The following is a 12,500-nucleotide window of genomic DNA, read 5'->3' as shown; positions in this document are numbered from 1 at the left end:
AGACTCTGCGAACAGCCACAAGCTGTGTGAATAGGACCAGGCTGTGTGAACAGGATCAGTGAAGAGGACCAGGCTCAGTGAAGATGACCATTCTCAGTAAAGAGGACCGTGCTTAGTGAAGAGGACCCAGCTGTGTGAACATGACCAGACTCAGTAAACAGGACCAGAATCAGTGAACAGGACCAGGCTGTATGTACAGTATCCTCATATGTATGTTAGTATAGTGTTTTCATATGTTTGACCAGGCATAGTTTTCACAAAATGACCAGGCTAAGTGAACAGGACGAGGCTGTGTGAACAGGACTAGGCTCAGTGACCAGGTACAAGCTCAGTGGCCCGGACCAGCGACCAGGCACAGGCTGTGTGAAGAGGACCAGGCTCAGTGAAGAGGACCATGCTCAGTGAAGAGGACCGTGCTCAGTAAACAGGACCAGGCTGTATGTACAGTATTCTCATATGCATGTATGCTTTTCGTATGTATGTATAGTTCTCACAAAATGACCAGGCTCTGTGAAGTGGACGAGGCAAAGTGAACAGGTAAAGGTTGTATGTACACTGCTTTTCATGTGTATGTATGTATGTATGTATGTATGTATGTATGTATGTATGTATGTATGTATGTATGTATGTATGTATGTATGTATAGTTATCACAAAATGACCAGGCTAAGTGAACAGGACCAGGCTGTGTGAACAGGACCAGGCTTAGTGAACAGGCACAGGCTCAGTGACCAGGTACAAGCTCAGGGACTAAGCTCAGTGAACAGGCACAGGCTCAGTGACCAGATACAAGCTCAGGGACCAGGACCAGTGACCAAGCACAGGCTGTGTGAACAGTACCAGACTCTGTGAACAGCCACAAGCTGTGTGAATAGGACCAGGCTGTGTAAACAGGATCAGTGAAGAGGACCAGGCTCAGTGAAGATGACCATGCTCAGTGAAGAGGACCCGGCTGTGTGAACATGACCAGGCTCAGTAAACAGGACCAGAATCAGTGAATAGGACCAGGCTGTATGTACAGTATTCTCATATGCATGTATGTATAGTTTTCACAAAATTACCAGGCTCTGTGAAGAGGACCAGGCGAAGTGAACAGGTAAAGGTCGTATGTACAGTGCTTTTCATATGTATGTATAGTGTTTTCATATGTATGTATGTATGTATGTATGTATGTATGTATGTATGTATGTATGTATGTATGTATGTGTGTATAGTTATCACTAAAGGACCAGGCTAAGTGAACAGGACCAGGCTGTGTGAACAGGACTAGGCTCAGTGAACAGGCACAGGCTCAGTGACCAGGTACAAGCTCAGCGACCAGGACCAGTGACCAAGAGGCTCAGTAAACAGGACAGGCTCAGTAAACAGGACCAGGCTGTAAATACAGTATTCTAGTATGTATGTATGTATGTATGTATGTATGTATGTATGTATGTTTGTATGTGTGTATGTATAGTGTTTTCATATGCATGTATGTATAGTTCTCACAAAATGACCAAGCTCTGTGAAGAGGACGAGGCTAAGTGAATAGGTAAAGGTCGTTTGTACAGTGCTTTTCAAATGCATGTATGTATATTTCTCACAAAATGACCAGGCTCAGTGACCAGGCACAGGCTGTGTGAACAGGACCGTGCTCAGTGAAGAGGACCAGTGAAGATGACCATGCATGTACAGTGCTTTTCATATGTATGTATAGTTCTCACAAAATGACCAGGCTCTGTGAAGAGGACCAGTCTAAGTTAACAGGTAAAGGTCGAATGTACCGTGCTTTTCATATGTATGTATAGTTCTCACAAAAACGACCAGGCTCAGTGAACAGGCACCAGGCTCAGTGAACAGGCAGAGGGAGGGACACAGCTGCTAGTCAGAGGACACACTCAAGAACTTTCATCGGGGATGCCCAGCAGGGTCCTTCCGTCGGCATCGCGTCTCCACCGTCTTGCAAACGCCCCCACGACTGAAGGACGCTTGCTGCGAGACGGGGGGAGACGCGCTGCCGACAGAGGGACGCTGCCATGTGAACGGGCACCAGGCTGAGTCCTGGTGCCATCGCGTGCTCGAGAACTTTCATCGGGGAGTCATGAGCCACCGTGGACTCAAGGCCCGGCTAATTACTCCGGGTAAGTCTCAATGTGTCGTTCCTAAGCCGATGTTTATGTATCGCTGTTCTGTACATCACATCAATAAAAAAAAAGTGAACAAACATTACTTTCTACGTCTTTATTTGTTACTCTCACAGATTCAGCCTAACTTGCTGGTAAGGGAGAATCTTTGGCCGGGAGCATCGCTCGTGTCTTGATTAGAATAGATGTTTTTTTCTCATCCTTCCCAACACCACATACAAGAGTTTTGACCCGAGGAGAACGGTTGTTAGCTTGTGTCAATATTGGAAGCCTGGTGTAGCCTCTAGAAGAATTCAGTTCGACAGCTTCTCTCTTTTCCATAATTTATTTTCTCAATCACAGGTAAAGTAACAAGCGTTGCAGTTGCAAAAGCAATGAGTTGAACAACCAACTTTCAGGTAGGCAAAAAAAAACAACTCCCCCACAAACGGAAGTGGGGCCTTTTTATATACAGTTTATCGTCACAGGTTCGTCTCCCCTCCTCCTAACATCTGATTCGCTCCATCCTGTCAGGAGGAGGAGAATCCCGTGTTGTCATCTTTTCTCACAGAAAGAGACGTGCAACGACCAGTCTGCTTCTCTCCAATGTCAATAAACAGGTGTGGGTGTTGGGAAGTGCAAGGGAAAGACATTTCTAGACACAACTACAGCAGCATGGCTGTTTTGTACTGACCTTGCTAACATAATCTGAACTTCACTAGACATGAATATGAAAAGCATCTACAGGAATATTACATTTATATTATCACGGTATAGCCCCCACCCAAGGGCCGGTTTATTTTGCACACGTCGGGCAGTACACCAGCGAGCAGCCCTTGCAGATGTACTTGTTGCACCCCTTGCACCCGGAGTAAGTTTTACAGTCCTTTTTGGGCGGGCAGATCTGATACCTCTTCCGCTGACTCGCAGCCCCGCGCGCCACGGCGGCGGTGAGCGCGGCGGCGAGCGCGGCGGCGAGCGCGGCGGCGAGCGCGGCGTCCTCGGGCCCGTCGCTCGCCCTGGCCACACCCTCACCCCGCATGGAATTCAAGACGGCGGCGGACGCCTCTGTGCGGGGTGGACACTCCCGTCTCTCCATGAACGGAGCCACGAGAGCCCTTCCCAGCCGCTCGAGAAACACCCTCCTCTTGTTCCGCTTGCCAGGCAGCCAGAAGGGGTTGAGCTCTCTCCACACGACGAAGGCGTTGTAGGCGGACACGTCGAGGACGTTGTGGAAGACGACCAGGGGCCAGCGCGCGGTCATCCTCCGGCAGCTGTACGTCCCGGTCACCTTGTCGAGGTTGTCCACGCCGCCCTTGTTGCGGTTGTAGTCGAGGACGATGACGGGCTTGGCGTCCGGGCGGTCGCTGACGTCGCCCCTGCTCAGGAGCAGCACGTTCCTGCCCTTCTTCGGGAGGTAGGAGCGTGGCAGCGGTTGCGAAGGCGAACCTCGATGACGGGATGGCTCTCCGCCGGGTCGCGAGCAGCTCGGCCGGGAGCTTCCGCTTGTTTTTTCGAACCGTGCCCACCACGGTGTTGTCCCGGAGCAGGAGCCGCCGTCCGAGTTCGTAGGAGGTGAAGAAATTGTCGCACGTGATGTTGCGCCCCGTCAGTCCCTCGGTCACGTCGAGCGCAACACACAGCCCCAGGTCCTTCTCGGGGCGTCCGCCGCCGCTGACACTCGGCTTTCTCGTGTAGACTTGCAGCTTCCAAGCGTAGCTGGATTTGGCGTCGCAGGCAACCCAGGATTTGATCCCGTACTTGGCGGGCTTGCTGGGCATGTACTGGCGGAAAGGATAGCGGCCTGTCGTTTGGGGGCGGAAAGGAGGAGCAGAGAGCAGAGGTGACGAGAGGCGACGAGAAGCGAGCAGAGGATGGAGGATGGAGGAGGAGGGGATAGCGCAGAGCAGATCAGCAAAGGAGAGCAGCAGAGGAGAGCAGCGGCGACGAGAGGAGACGAGAGGAGAGGATAGCGCAGAGGAGAGCAGCGGTGAGAGGTAACGAGAGGAGACGAGAGGAGAGGATAACACAGAGCAGAGCGCAGAGGAGAGCGGCGGCGACGAGACGAGACAAGACGAGAGGATAGCGCAGCAGAGGAGAGCGGCGGCGACGAGAGGGCGACGAGAGGGCGACGAGAGGAGACGAGGCGAGAGCATAGCACGGCAGAGGAGAGCGGCGGCGACGAGAGGGCGAGGAGAGAAGAGGACAGCGCAGTAGAGGAGAGTGGCGGCGACGACGAGAGGAAAGCACATTATCGTCGTCGACGAAAAGCGGAAGCCGTATGGCCGAGCGCACCTATCTCTGAATGGAACCAGTTGCTCGTCCACCATCACTTCGGGCCCGGGGTTGTAGAGGAGCGGCAGCCGCCGCACCCACGCGTCCCAGAGGTCTCGCACGGCGGCCAGTTTGTCTGTCTGGCGCCTCGTGCTTCTCGTCTCGCGTTCATCGAAGCGCAGGAGCCTGGAGTACTCGTAAAAGCGCTTGAGCGACATGATGGCGCGGAACACGGCCCTGCTGCTCTCGGCGTCCCACAGGCTTGCCGCGGCCTCGCCCTGAGACCTGTACACGCCCGCCAAAATCAGCAGCCCCACGTAGGCTCGCAGGTCGGTCTCGTCCATCCCTTTCCAGCCGTCGCCATATTTTCGGGAGCCCTCCAGATTGGTCATGTCCAGGACGATCCTCTCCTTGTTCAGCGCGACAAACATGCGGAACGTCGAGGCGATGTCACGCGCGTGGGACTTTGCGTACGCGGTGGGCCCCGGCGGCCCCGGTGGCCTCAGCACGGCGTCCGGCGACGGCCGCTCCTCTCGCTCGTACGCGAGAAGCCAGTCGACGGGTGATGTTTCCACAGAGGGCGGACCAAGCGTCGGCGCCGCTGCTGAGAGCGTGGAGAGTCGGGTCCGACGGCGTTGATCGAGGGGGGGGGCCGGGACCAGGCCTTTGACGATTCCGCGTTTGCCCGAGGGGTGGGCGCCGCCGCCGCGACCGAATCCGAACATTGGTTCGCCTGTTTGGGCGAGCCGGGCTCCGTGGATCGCACGGGGTCGGGAGACGCTCACCGGTGCGCCAAGTGCGACCCGATCGTCTCAAGTCGGGTGCCCCCCGGCGACACGTTTCTGAATCGGCACGCTTACTACGCCCGGGGAGGGTGTGCCTACCCAAAGGCCTCTGAAGATCGAGATGTTACTTGTTGAGATGTTACTCGAGGTGTTACTTTTACGGGGGCACGCCCCGGAACCACATCTTGCAGTGCTACCGGAGAATGAAAGAGCTCGCGGGGGAGGTCGAACGCTACGTCGGTCGTCTGCATTTCAAACCGTGTTTCTGTGGCGGAAACATTTGTGTGTGTGTGTGTGTGTGTCTGCGTGTGTGTGTGTGTGTGTGTGTGTGTGTGTGTGTGTGTGTGTGTGTTCTGTGTCGTTGCTTGTAGCACTGGTGATGACTAAATAAAAAATTTTTAAAACAATACAATGCAACTGTCTTGTCATTTCTTTATTTGTATTATTTATTTATTTATTTACATTTGGCATACGGTATGACTTGTAATACAATGTAAAACTCGGGTCATTTCGACACAAGGACAAGGCCGAGGGCTCGCTCAAACTCGAGGGTCATTCTGACCCAAGGACGAGGCCAGGAGCTCGGTGGTAAATGCGGGGTCATTATGACCCCAGGGATGGGGCCAGGAGCTCGGCGATAAACGCGGGTCATTCTGACCCGAGGGACAACGGCGAGGCCAGGAGCTCGGTGATAAACGCGGATCATTCTGACCCCAGGGACGACGGCGAGGGGAGGGCTCGGCGATAAACGCGGGTCATTTAGACCCCAGGGACGGGGCCCGGAGCTCGGCAATAAACGCGGGGACGACGTCGAGGCCAGGAGCTCAGTGATAAACACGGGTCCTTCTGACCCCAGGGACGAGGCCAGGGACGAGGCCAGGGACGAGGCCAGGGACGAGGCCAGGGACGAGGCCAGGAGCTCGGCGATAAACGCGGGTCATTAGGACTTTGGGGACGACGGCAAGGGGAGGGCTCTGTGATAAACGCAGCTCATTTAGACCCCGGGGACGATGCCAGGGGACGAGGCCGGCGATAAACGCGGGTCATTTCGACCCAGGGACGAGGCAGGGACGAGGCAGGGATGAGGCAGGGAGCTCGGCGATAAACGCGGGTCATTATGACCCCAGGGACGACGGCGAGGGGAGGGCTCGGCGATAAACGCGGGTCATTTAGATCCCGGGGACGATGCCAGGGGACGAGGCCGGGAGCTCAGCGATAAACGCGGGTCATTTCGACCTAGGGACGAGGCCGGGAGCTCGGCGATAAACGCGGGTCATTATGACCCCAGGGACGACGGCGAGGGGAGGGCTCGGTGATAAACGGGGGTCATTTAGACCCCAGCATGCAGGCATACGTATACACTGGTAGTGGATCAATTTTGTGACCCCAAGACCGCGATATAGACAAATACATAAAAACTTGAACGTGGGTCTTTTTGACCCAGAGGACAACAGGAGGGTTAAACAATTCTTTTTTTTAAAACGTTCCATGAAGAAACTGTCTCAGAACATCTGAACTTCAAATTGCATGGTACTTTCATGAGATCTTAAGCTTTCATAATGCCAGTGAGCTGCATTAATTCATTTGTATGCTCTTAAACGACGTTTCACACTGAACAGACTTGAAAACTAGATTTTCTTAAAGAATTCTTTTTTAAAAAAACGTTCCATAAATATTGTGTCTCAGCACATCGGAACTTCAAATTGTATGATACTTTCATGAATACTTAAGCTGTCATACTAAGCAGCGGTGTCAAAAGTATTCACATTAATTACTTAAGTAGAAGTATAGATACTAGGATTTAAAAATATTTTGAAAAAGTAGAACTCAAGCCTTTTACTTAAGTAAAAGTATAAAAGTACTGGGTTTCAAAACTACTTGAAAGTAAAACAGTAAAAGTAATGTAAGGGGAATTTATTTTTCCCATTCAGTACGATTTCTTAAGCCGCGTCTCAGGGGCCTATACTGCACTTCCCCACCTCCCCTCAAAACAATCATTTTTCTAAAGGCCATAATGTTGTATTAAAATGGTATATTGAAAAATGTGGGATGCACTAGGCTGCCTGTTTCAGCTGCATATATATGCCCATTGAAAATGATCACATTTTATTACAATGAAAGTACCATATGTGTACTACTGAGCATTAACATGCATTTCATGGAGCGGAAGACATGATAATAACTAGTTGCCTATAAGTATTGTAATATGTATGTTGAAAAAAGTCCATACCAGCCATATCTCACGGCAAAAAAAAGTCATAGGCGCTTTGGTTCCTTTTTAAACTCCCCGCTATGGAGCGCATCTGTAAACCTATCAACTGTATAGACATCCTATTTACCTCAAACAGACAGTCGCTGGAGAAACTCGCGCAACTGGGGAACCGCCGGCAGAGAGGAGCAGAGAGACGGAAGTATCGGGGCTCTCAAGTCTCACGCATTGAACGTGACTGTCCCTCCCGGCACAACAGCTATTCGGCGGCGCGTATTTCTCGTCGCGCGTTCTCCGAGACGGACATATTTGCAATCGGCTTCTCTGCTGTTCTTGCTTGAGAGTGACGTGATTGTAACGGTTGATTTGTGTCATGTTCAGGTGCATCGCGTAAAAAACCAATAGGGTGTCGGAATGGTATATACTTCTCATCCAACCACAATCAAATTCACTCTATCCGGATGGCGCGATTTATCTGGCTAACCGGAATGAAAAACAAACCAAAATGAAATAGTAACGAGGCTATTTTTTAAAAAGTAGGGAGTAGAAAGTACAGATATTTGCGTGAAAACGTAAGGAGTAGAAGTAAAAAGTAGTCTGAAAAATAAATACTCCAGTAAAGTATAGATACTCATTATTCCTACTTAAGTAAAGGAACGAAGTATTTGTTTTTCGTTACTTGACACCTCTGCCAGTAATCTGCATTTTCTCATTTGTATGCTCTTAATCGACGTTTCACACTGAACAGTGTTGAAAACTAGATTTTCTTAAAGAATTCATTTTTTATATTTTCCATCAAGAAAGCGTCTCAGAACATCAGAAATTCAAATTGTATGATATGTTCATGAATACCTGAAGCTTTCATCACTATACTGCCCGTTAGATGGAGTTGCCCATTTTTATGCTCTTAAACGACGTTTCAGACTGAACAGAGTTGAAAACTTGATTTTCTTAAAGAATTCTTTTTTTTAATATATTTTCCATCATGAAAGCGTCTCAGAACATTGGAACATCAAATTGTGTAATATGTTCATGAAACCTGAAGCTTTCATCACTATACTGCTCGTAAGCTGCATTTACTCGTTTTTATGCTCTTAAACGACGTTTCAGACTGAACAGAGTTGAAAACTTGAATTTCTTAAAGAATTCTTTTTTTTTATATTTCCAATAAAGAATGTATCTCAGAACATAGGAACTTCAAATTGTATGATACTTTCTTAAATACTTGAAGCCTTCATCACTATACTGCTCGTAAGCTGCATTTACTCGTTTTTATGCTCTTAAACGACGTTTCAGACTGAACAGAGTTGAAAACTAGATTTTCTTAAAGAATTCATTTTTTTTATATTTTCCATCAAGAAAGTATCTCAGAACATCGGAACATCAAATTGTATGATATGTTCATGAATACCTGAAGCTTTCATCACTATACTGCCCGTAAGATGGAGTTGCCCATTTTTATGCTCTTAAACGACGTTTCAGACTGAACAGAGTTGAAAACTTGAATTTCTTAAAGAATTATTTTTTTTTTATATTTCCAATAAAGAATGTGTCTCAGAACATAGGAACTTCAAATTGTATGATACTTTCTTAAATACTTGAAGCGTTCATCACTATACTGCTCGTAAGCTGCATTTTCTCGTTTTTATGCTCTTAAACGACGTTTCAGACTGAACAGAGTTGAAAATTTGATTTTCTTAAAGAATTCCTTTTTTTTATATTTTCCATCAAGAAAGCGTCTCAGAACATCAGAAATTCAAATTGTATGATATGTTCATGAATACCTGAAGCATTCATCACTATACTGCCCGTAAGATGGAGTTGCCATTTTTTATGCTCTTAAACGACGTTTCAGACTGAACAGAGTTGAAAACTTGATTTTCTTAAAGAATTCTTTTTTTTTAATATTTTCCATCATGAAAGCGTCTCAGAACATTGGAACATCAAATTGTGTAATATGTTCATGAAACAAGAAGCTTTCATCACTATACTGCTCGTAAGCTGCATTTACTCGTTTTTATACTCTTAAACGACGTTTCAGACTGAACAGAGTTGAAAACTTGAATTTCTTAAAGAATTCTTTTTTTTTTTATATTTCCAATAAAGAATGTGTCTCAGAACATAGGAACTTCAAATTGTATGATACTTTCTTAAATACTTGAAGCGTTCATCACTATACTGCTCGTAAGCTGCATTTTCTCGTTTTTATGCTCTTAAACGACGTTTCAGACTGAACAGAGTTGAAAATTTGATTTTCTTAAAGAATTCCTTTTTTTTATATTTTCCATCAAGAAAGCGACTCAGAACATCAGAAATTCAAATTGTATGATATGTTCATGAATACCTGAAGCATTCATCACTATACTGCCCGTAAGATGGAGTTGCCATTTTTTATGCTCTTAAACGACGTTTCAGACTGAACAGAGTTGAAAACTTGATTTTCTTAAAGAATTCTTTTTTTTAAATATTTTCCATCATGAAAGCGTCTCAGAACATTGGAACATCAAATTGTGTAATATGTTCATGAAACCTGAAGCTTTCATCACTATACTGCTCGTAAGCTGCATTTACTCGTTTTTATGCTCTTAAACGACGTTTCAGACTGAACAGAGTTGAAAACTTGAATTTCTTAAAGAATTCTTTTTTTTTTATATTTCCAATAAAGAATGTGTCTCAGAACATAGGAACTTCAAATTGTATGATACTTTCTTAAATACTTGAAGCGTTCATCACTATACTGCTCGTAAGCTGCATTTTCTCGTTTTTATGCTCTTAAACGACGTTTTAGACTGAACAGACTTGAAAACTAGATTTTCTTAAAGAATTCATTTTTTTATATTTTCCATCAAGAAAGTATCTCAGAACATCGGAACATCAAATTGTATGATATGTTCATGAATACCTGAAGCTTTCATCACTATATTGCCCGTAAGATGGAGTTACCCATTTTTATGCTCTTAAACGACGTTTGAGACTGAACAGAGTTGAAAACTTGATTTTCTTAAAGAATTCTTTTTTTTATTATATTTTCCATCATGAAAGCGTCTCAGAACATTGGAACATCAAATTGTGTAATATGTTCATGAAACCTGAAGCTTTCATCACTATACTGCTCGTAAGCTGCATTTACTCGTTTTTATGCTCTTAAACGACGTTTCAGACTGAACACAGTTGAAAACTTGAATTTCTTAAAGAATTCTTTTTTTTAAATATTTTCCATCAAGAAAGTATCTCAGAACATCGGTACATCAAATTGTATGATATGTTCATGAATACCTGAAGCTTTCATCACTATACTGCCTGTAAGATGGAGTTGCCCAGTTTTATGCTCTTAAACGACGTTTCAGACTGAACAGAGTTGAAAACTTGATTTTCTTAAAGAATTCTTTTTTTTAAATATTTTCCATCATGAAAGCGTCTCAGAACATTGGAACATCAAATTGTGTAATATGTTCATGAAACCTGAAGCTTTCATCACTATACTGCTCGTAAGCTGCATTTACTCGTTTTTATGCTCTTAAACGACGTTTCAGACTGAACAGAGTTGAAAACTTGAATTTCTTAAAGAATTCTTTTTTTTTTATATTTCCAATAAAGAATGTGTCTCAGAACATAGGAACTTCAAATTGTATGATACTTTCTTAAATACTTGAAGCGTTCATCACTATACTGCTCGTAAGCTGCATTTTCTCGTTTTTATGCTCTTAAACGACGTTTTAGACTGAACAGACTTGAAAACTAGATTTTCTTAAAGAATTCATTTTTTTATATTTTCCATCAAGAAAGTATCTCAGAACATCGGAACATCAAATTGTATGATATGTTCATGAATACCTGAAGCTTTCATCACTATATTGCCCGTAAGATGGAGTTACCCATTTTTATGCTCTTAAACGACGTTTGAGACTGAACAGAGTTGAAAACTTGATTTTCTTAAAGAATTCTTTTTTTTATTATATTTTCCATCATGAAAGCGTCTCAGAACATTGGAACATCAAATTGTGTAATATGTTCATGAAACCTGAAGCTTTCATCACTATACTGCTCGTAAGCTGCATTTACTCGTTTTTATGCTCTTAAACGACGTTTCAGACTGAACACAGTTGAAAACTTGAATTTCTTAAAGAATTCTTTTTTTTAAATATTTTCCATCAAGAAAGTATCTCAGAACATCGGTACATCAAATTGTATGATATGTTCATGAATACCTGAAGCTTTCATCACTATACTGCCTGTAAGATGGAGTTGCCCAGTTTTATGCTCTTAAACGACGTTTCAGACTGAACAGAGTTGAAAACTTGATTTTCTTAAAGAATTCTTTTTTTTATATATCTTCCATCATGAAAGCGTCTCAGAACATTGGAACATCAAATTGTGTAATATGTTCATGAAACAAGAAGCTTTCATCACTATACTGCTTGTAAGCTGCATTTACTCGTTTTTATGCTCTTTATCGACGTTTTAGACTGAACAGTTGAAAACTTGAATTTCTTAAAGAATTCTTTTTTTTTATATATTTCCAATAAAGAATGTGTCTCAGAACATAGGAACTTCAAATTGTATGATACTTTCTAAAATACTTGAAGCGTTCATCACTATACTGCTCGTAAGCTGCATTTTCTCGTTTTTATGCTCTTAAACGACGTTTCAGACTGAACAGAGTTGAAAATTTGATTTTCTTAAAGAATTCCTTTTTTTATATTTTCCATCAAGAAAGCGTCTCAGAACATCAGAAATTCAAATTGTATGATATGTTCATGAATACCTGAAGCTTTCATCACTATACTGCCCGTAAGATGGAGTTGCCCATTTTTATGCTCTTAAACGACGTTTTAGACTGAACAGACTTGAAAACTAGATTTTCTTAAAGAATTCATTTTTTTATATTTTCCATCAAGAAAGTATCTCAGAACAACGGAACATCAAATTGTATGATATGTTCATGAATACCTGAAGCTTTCATCACTATACTGCCCGTAAGATGGAGTTACCCATTTTTATGCTCTTAAACGACGTTTGAGACTGAACAGAGTTGAAAACTTGATTTTCTTAAAGAATTCTTTTTTTTATTATATTTTCCATCATGAAAGCGTCTCAGAACATTGGAACATCAAATTGTGTAATATGTTCA

General features: G+C 44.6%; 1 pseudogene; it reads right to left on the bottom strand.

The window, feature by feature from the left end:
* Positions 1–2,897: 2,897 nt before the first annotated feature.
* Positions 2,898–4,866, bottom strand: LOC137794799 (piggyBac transposable element-derived protein 4-like; annotated as a pseudogene).
* Between the last annotated feature and the right edge of the window lie 7,634 nt (positions 4,867–12,500).

This window comes from Clinocottus analis, unplaced genomic scaffold (genome assembly GCF_023055335.1).
Source record: "Clinocottus analis isolate CAN_PGR_092001 unplaced genomic scaffold, fCliAna1.0.p SCAF_26, whole genome shotgun sequence".
NCBI lineage: Eukaryota > Metazoa > Chordata > Actinopteri > Perciformes > Cottidae > Clinocottus > Clinocottus analis.
The sequence above is the reverse complement of the archived record's forward strand: the minus strand, read 5'-3'. Positions and strand labels throughout refer to the sequence as shown.